The 7,948-nt window shown below is 43.0% G+C and overlaps 1 long non-coding RNA gene across 1 annotated transcript; it reads right to left on the bottom strand.

Moving 5' to 3' along the window:
• Window positions 1-719: 719 nt before the first annotated feature.
• LOC122922968 lies at window positions 720-7,040 on the bottom strand. Its single transcript, XR_006387217.1, has 6 exons — window positions 6,836-7,040; window positions 6,156-6,236; window positions 4,421-4,554; window positions 4,126-4,327; window positions 1,146-1,282; window positions 720-1,033 (listed from the first exon to the last, which is right to left on the bottom strand). It is a non-coding gene; the product is annotated as an uncharacterized LOC122922968 (long non-coding RNA).
• Window positions 7,041-7,948: the final 908 nt, after the last annotated feature.

Raw genomic sequence — 7,948 nt, forward strand, 5'->3', positions numbered from 1 at the left:
GTGCCACAGGCTGATTGCCTCCATGCCAGGCCGCATTGAAGCCTCCTGGGCCTCCATAACACCTCAGCAGTGCCACAGGCTGATTACCTCCATGCCACGCCGCATTGAAGCAGTCATTTCTGCAAAAGGATTCCCGACCAAGTATTGAGTGCATAACTGAACATAATTATTTGAAGGTTGACTTTTTTTGTATTAAAAACACTTTTCTTTTATTGGTCGGATGAAATATGCTCATTTTTTTAGATAGGAAATTTGGGTTTTCATGAGCTGTATGCCAAAATCATCAATATTAAAACAATAAAAGGCTTGAACTACTTCAGTTGTGTGTAATGAATCTAAAATATATGAAAGTCTAATGTTTATCAGTACATTACAGAAAATAATGAACTTTATCACAATATGCTAATTTTTTTTGAAGGACCTGTATATATACACACACACACACATAAAACAGTAGGTTTACTGTTTCAAGAGGTTTCTGAAAGTTCACAATTTTAATGTTAGTAAGGTGTTAATACTTGTTAGGTACATTAGTAGTACATGTGAAAACATGAATAAGGTATATATTTATTTAAAGGAATCATAACTCACCTTTTACTGACAAGTTCTTTCGAAATTCCTTTGGACAATCTCTTCTGTATATCTTCTGCAACGGTCATGAAGAATTCGCAGGACTTGTAGAGCTTCAGCATTTGGCCAGAGAGATTGGTTGCTCTCATGATTTTGTGTATGTTCTTCAGGTAGTTGAAAATAGTCTGGTCAGCAAGCTTCTGGTCACGTAGCTTGTTGAAGAAGGCACTGACTTTTTCTATGTCCCTCACAAATTCCAGGCTGACCTTGTGTGGGTTCATGGCATAAAGGAATCTCCAAACGTTTTCCACCTCCTGAGTATAGTTTGTCACTCCCAATGAATGTTCTAAATCGGACTCCAAACCCTTCCTTCAGCATGGGATGATCCAACGAATGGCGATGATATAGTCCTGCAGCCATCAGCACTTTTCTCACGTCGAGCGACCATTTTGTCTGTAGTACTCTAGATTTTTAAAGTAAAGCACATTGAGTCAGACCAAAGATACTTTACACCATTGCTATGGACTATGGGGCACTTTTATTAAGACTGGTGATTTAGGCGCTGGTGTTATTACCTTGCCATGCCGTTAGAGCCCTTTTGTGGTAAGTTAATCAATCTATCAGGACAATATATGCTTTTGTGTCCTTTTCTTGACCGGCTTCTTGGGAAGTGGGCTTCATCGGCAAGCTTTGACTATTCTCTTGATTAATCCTGAAATGAGGTGTACACAAAATGACTGAGATTTGGACTTCACCAAAAGAGTAATAAACAGCTACATTATTATAGAATTCAAAGTGCATACCTTGGCACAGAAGGCTTATTATATATCTGGAACCCAAGGCTTGTCAGAAGTCCAATGACATTGACAATTCACCGGCCTTTGCAAAACAGCTCAGAAAAACTGGTTGTAGTCTAAGGTGAGACCTTCTTTAGCTACATTGGCCAGTTGACTTTTGGCTTTAAACAGTTCAGACTTTATTTCATCATCGCTGTTTAACTTCATGCATTAGCTGCGCAGATATGTACCCTGCTTGGTGTCTGGCTTGAAGAAGATGGGGGACGTCATATAGGTTCAGTGGTAGCAATTTAAAGGGAACCTGTCACCAGGATTTTGGCCATAGAGCTGGGGACATGGGCTGCTAGATGGCCGCTAGCACATCTGCAATACCCAGTCCCCATAGCTCTGTGTGCTTTTATTGTGTTAAAAAACGTTTTTATCCATATGCAAATGAACCTCATATGTGTCCTGTATCCGGAGAGGAGTCCAGCACCGCCCCGCGTCCTCCGAATCTCCTCCTTGCTGGCTGACGTCACAGAGCTGGAGCGCCAAAATCTGGCGACGCGCGAGCTAGCGCATGCGCAGTGTCGGCATCATGTTCATTCCCTGTGCTGGCATCAGCACAGGAAACCAACTACGCATGCGCTAGACCAAACCAAAAAACTCAGACAAGCTTCCAGGGCTGCTGAGCGTCGATGGAAGAAATCCCATTCAAAAGATAATTTCACCACATACAAGCAATCCCTCCTCATATTCAAATCCTCACTCACTGATGCAAAACAGGCGACTTCTCATCTCTCATATCTTCCCTGGCCCACAGCCCTAACCAACTTTTTAGCACTTTTAACTCCTTTATCCGTCCCCCAGCGCCCCCCACACCCTCTCCTCTCAGCTGAGGACTTTGTCAAATATTTCAAACAAAACATAGTCAACATCAGAGAAAGCTTCACTACACAGTCCCCACATACCCTCTACACAACTGCTCGGTCCTCTCCCCCCAAAACCCGCTTCTTCATTACAGAATAAAAACTCTCCACTCTACTCTCCAGATCACATCTCACCACCTGTGCACTTGACCCAATCCGATCCCACCTCATCCCTAACCTCACCACAGTGTTTATCCCAGCCCTAACTCATCTCTTCAACCTATCACTAACCTCTGGTGTCTTCCCCTCTGCTTTTAAACACATTACACCCATCCTCAAAAAGCCTTCACTTGACCCATCTTCTTTGTCCAGTTATCGCCCCATATCACTGCTTCCGTATTCCTCAAAGCTACTTGAACAACATGTCCATTCTGAACTGTCCTCTTACCTTTCCTCCTACTCCCTCTTTGACCGCCTACAATCTGGCTTCCGACCCCACCATTCGACTGAGACTGCCCTTACCAAAGTCACCAATGACCTATTGACAGCCAAAACCAAGAAACAATACTCTGTCCTCCTTCTCCTTGACCTGTCCTCTGCCTTCAACACTGTTGGCCACTCCTTTCTGTTGCAAACTCATCTTTTGGCATCACTAACCTGGCCCTCTCCTGGATCACATCATACCTCACAGACCAGACCTTTAGAGTCTCCCACTCCCGTACCACCTCATCGTCTCATTCCCTAGGTTTTCAGTATCACTCCTATGCTGACGACACACAAATCTTCCTCTCTGGTCCAGACATCACCACCTTACTATCCAGAATCCCACAATGTCCATCTTCTATATCATCCTTCTTCTCCTCTCGCTTTCTAAAACTTAACATGGATAAAACAGAATTCATCCTCTTTCCCCCATCTTGCTAAACCCCCCAAACAGACCTATCTATCACGATCAATGGCTGTACACTCTCCCCAGTCAACCAAGTCCACTGCCTTGGAGTGACCTTGGATTCTGCCCTCTCCTTCAGACCGCACATCAAAGCACTTTCATCCACCTGCCGCCTCCAACTCAAAAACATCTCTCGCATCCATGCTTTCCTTAACTTTGAATCTGCGAAAAATGCTTGTACATGCCCTCATCATCTCCTGCCTAGACTACTGCAACACTCCTCTGTGGCCTTCCATCTAGCACACTCACACCCCTCCAATCTATCATCAACTCTGCTGCCCGACTAATCCACCTCTCACCCTATTACTTCTCTGCCAATCCCTTCACTGGCTCCCCATTGCCCAGCGACTTCACTTCAAAGTACTAACAAATACATACAAGGCCGTCCATAACCTGTCCCCTCCCTACATCTCTGAGCTTCTTTCCCGATGCACCCCCACACGCACTCTCTGATCCTCACAAGACCTCCTCCTCTCCTCTTCTCACAATCGACTCCAGGATTTCTCCCGCTCATCCCCCATACTCTGGAACTCGCTGCCCCAACATATCAGACTCTCACCTACAGTGGAATCCTTCAAAAGAAACCTGAAAACCCACCTCTTCAGACAAGCCTCCAACCAATGACCCTGCTGCCTCTATACCGCCATGACCAGCTTCATCCGCACCTACTGTGTCCTTCTCCCATACCATGTAGATTGTAAGCCTCGCGGGCAGGGCCCTCGCTCCTTCTGTACCAGTCTGTAACTCGTCTTGTTTATGATTAGTGCAATTGTCTGTATTATGTATGTGCACCGCTTATCATATGTACAGCGTTATGGAATGAATGGCGCTTTAATAATAAATAATGATATAGCGTGGACCGTTTGCCCTGTATTTGTCTGGATTTTTAAACCAAATCAAATAAAGTTTGCTTGTTTTTTGGAGCCAAACATCATTTCGTTTTCTTCCTATGGTTACTTACACATAATCTGCAACAGCTCCATATCTTCTTACTGTCATGTTGACGCAAATTTACGTCACATGTCGTTAAGGGGTTAAAGAGATGCTCAATGTGCATAACAATGGTAAAAATAAATTACAGAATATAAGCATATGATGTTGTGAACGAGGTGACATGATCCATTCAATCTTCAAGAACGCAAATGTAAGAAGCCAACTGAAACCTGTTTAAAAATAAAGGGGAAAAAAGTGAATATATAAACCAGAAAGAAAGACCAAAAAATTTACTAGGCAAATATAAAAATAAAAAAAATTACCTTTCATACAATATCCATTCTTTAGCGTTTTCCCTAAGGCTCGATGTTCTCAGGAAACATCACCACCAGGTATCTTTCTGGTAACGCGCGTCACCCCTATTGTTGTCTGCCTCCGATATGACCAGACCATGCACCTGCAAAAATATTAGCCTAAAGAATGAATGTCTTGCTCTTATCCATGTCACATTTCTATCAAAATGTTCATTTAAATAGTTCAAGTGGCTATCAGTTTATTAAACATTTCTATATTTTAAAATCACACTTCCATAAAATACATGCTTTTAAAATATAGCCTCTCTCTAACAGTGCATTGGTCCCTCTCTGCACAGTAGAATACAACGGACCACAGAGGAGTCCTGTATAATGCATTTATAAGAGGAGTCCTGTATAATGCCTCCATAAGAGGAGTCCTGTATAATGCCTCCATAAGAGGAGTCCTGTATAATGCCTCCATAAGAGGAGTCCTGTATAATGCCTCCATAAGAGGAGTCCTGTATAATGCCTCCATAAGAGGAGTCCTGTATAATGCCTCCATAAGAGGAGTCCTGTATAATGCCTCCATAAGAGCAGTCCTGTATAATGCCTCCATAAGAGGAGTCCTGTATAATGCCTCCATAAGAGGAGTCCTGTATAATGCCTCCATAAGAGGAGTCCTGTATAATGCCTCCATAAGAGGAGTCCTGTATAATGCCTCCATAAGAGGAGTCCTGTATAATGCCTCCATAAGAGGAGTCCTGTATAATGCCTCCATAAGAGGGGTCCTGTATAATGCCTCCATAAGAGGGGTCCTGTATAATGCCTCCATAAGAGGGGTCCTGTATAATGCCTCCATAAGAGGGGTCCTGTATAATGCCTCCATAAGAGGGGTCCTGTATAATGCCTCCATAAGAGGAGTCCTGTATAATGCCTCCATAAGAGGAGTCCTGTATAATGCCTCCATAAGAGGAGTCCTGTATAATGCCTCCATAAGAGGAGTCCTGTATAATGCCTCCATAAGAGGAGTCCTGTATAATGCCTCCATAAGAGGAGTCCTGTATAATGCCTCCATAAGAGGAGTCCTGTATAATGCCTCCATAAGAGGAGTCCTGTATAATGCCTCCATAAGAGGAGTCCTGTATAATGCCTCCATAAGAGGAGTCCTGTATAATGCCTCCATAAGAGGAGTCCTGTATAATGCCTCCATAAGAGGAGTCCTGTATAATGCCTCCATAAGAGGAGTCCTGTATAATGCCTCCATAAGCCAACTTAATAGACTGCACAGATATACAGTCATGTGACCTTCTGGCATTCAGTTAGGAACAACATTAGAGGACATCTGTGGGTAACGGAATAGGAATAAATCTTATCTTTAGTCCAGCATCGTTGTGTTTAAGTCTTTGTGTAATACAGTTACCTTTAGAAAGAGGAGACAGAACCACATGCGGCAGCTTTTACACAGACACCATAAGAAGATGTCGGAGGTGGTAATACTGGCCAAGTTGGACTCCTCCGTTCACTACTTTTACCTGGATGCGCAGGGTCACATGACCTGTGTGGGGGCACATTAGTAACTGTATGGACTAGGTATGGCTTCAGTCAGAAGTCATTGATGGCGACTGTAATACAGGCTAAAACACTGTTTACTAGTTATAATAGTGGAACTCTAGCATTATTTCTAATACATAGAAATTACTAAATGTAATGATTTCATAATATATAAAAATAGACTTTGAAGATTTTTTTCCATAGCACCTACAATTACATGGGATTTCCATCCAGAGCAGCCCTCTCCAAGTGTGTCTAGTCTTCCACATCTAGTAATTCATTATGCAGTCACCTGGAAAGGAAAAAAGATGTCAAAAACATTTATTCAGATTTTCAATCAGACACATAGGCATCAAGGGTTACATTATATTAAAGGTAAAACACAAACTTTTGTTTATAGAACATACGAGGAGTTTATGGAAATAAAAAATAAATAAAAACTTATAAAAGCAAAGTGTGTGACTGTATCCAGCTGACAAGACCTACCCCTTCCATACCTGCTCCAATCACTGCCTATAGACCCCACACAGACTGTCACAATTATACAGACTATTAAACATGCCCGAGTCCGACTTTTCATGTCATTTGTTCGCTCAGCTGCCCGTGTTTTTGGCTGCCGCATGTAAATCCCTGGATGTCAAAAGAGAGCAGGAGATACCAGAGAAGTAAAAAGGTGTTCGCTGCTAGGAGACCGGGATGTCTACCGAATTTGTAAAGCCAATAATCTCTAACAGAAAACATGCAAGTTATCAGACTGTTCAGAATTGTTATTTTTGGACCCTTTTGTCTCTTGGGGACTTTAAGTAGACTTAATAAAACAACTTTTACATTTCCTCTTTTCGTCCGGTCCTAAAGAAGTGTTTAGGCACTGGTAAATACTACACGGATCACCTTCTGGGATGGCAGCCACTTTGTTGGAAACCATTGATAAGAATGCGTTTTTTTCTGCCATCTCTCACTTGTCTGCAGAATCTGGAGAGAGTTATTAAAGCTTTCCATGTCATCAGCAGGAGCAATATGGCGGATCAGGTTTAACCCTTTGATGCTGGTAAACATGGTGATCTTATTCTTCGCCCACTCCGTCCATGCTTTCTCACGGTTAAAATCACACAGCAGAATGGCTGCATCTGAAATGGAAATATTACAATTTGTTACATAAAAGAGTTAGTATAAATAAAATTTGAAATTAGAGGGATTCTGTCACCAGGATTGGGGCTATAGGGATACGGACATGCACGGCTAGATCGCCGCTAGCATGTCCGCAATATACCTGTCCTATAGGGCTGTGTGGTTTTAATTTCTTTAAAAAAGGATTTTATAGATATGTAAATGAGTGTTGAATGTGTCCAAGGGGCTGTACTAACCTTCGTGGTGCCCAACCGCGCCCGCCTGTGAAGGAGCCCAGCACCGCCTATGTCTCCTCCTTTCATTAACGATAGATAGCCGTTATCTCGTGATGCGTGAGCCGGTATAGTGTTACTTCCCTGTGCTGGCATCAGCCTCAGGGAAAGAACTGCGCATGCGCAAGCTCACGCATCACGAGATAACGGCCATCGTTGATGAAAGGAGGAGACATAGGCGGTGCTGGGCTCCTTCACAGGCGGGCGCGGCGGGGCACCACGAAGGTTAGTACAGCCCCTTGGACACATTCAACACTCATTTACATATCTATAAAATCCTTTTTTAAAGAAATTAAAACCACACAGCCCTATAGGACAGGTATATTGCGGACATGCTAGCAGCGATCTAGCCGTGCATGTCCGTATCCCTATAGCCCCAATCCTGGTGACAGAATCCCTGTCTGGAGATAACGGCTGAGTAACACAAAGTGAGGCATTTCCCACTTTAATGCAAGTTTTAATCACACCATGTTAGAAAGATACTGTGAGGAACTATTACTACACGGAGGGTCCCACTTAATGCTACGATTGAAAGAGTAAATGAGTAAATGATCCCAATCATCGAGCAATGAATTGTTTTTACCAAATTCTTTTGAAATCAGGA

Source organism: Bufo gargarizans, unplaced genomic scaffold, assembly GCF_014858855.1.
Source record: "Bufo gargarizans isolate SCDJY-AF-19 unplaced genomic scaffold, ASM1485885v1 original_scaffold_1095_pilon, whole genome shotgun sequence".
Classification (NCBI taxonomy): domain Eukaryota; kingdom Metazoa; phylum Chordata; class Amphibia; order Anura; family Bufonidae; genus Bufo; species Bufo gargarizans.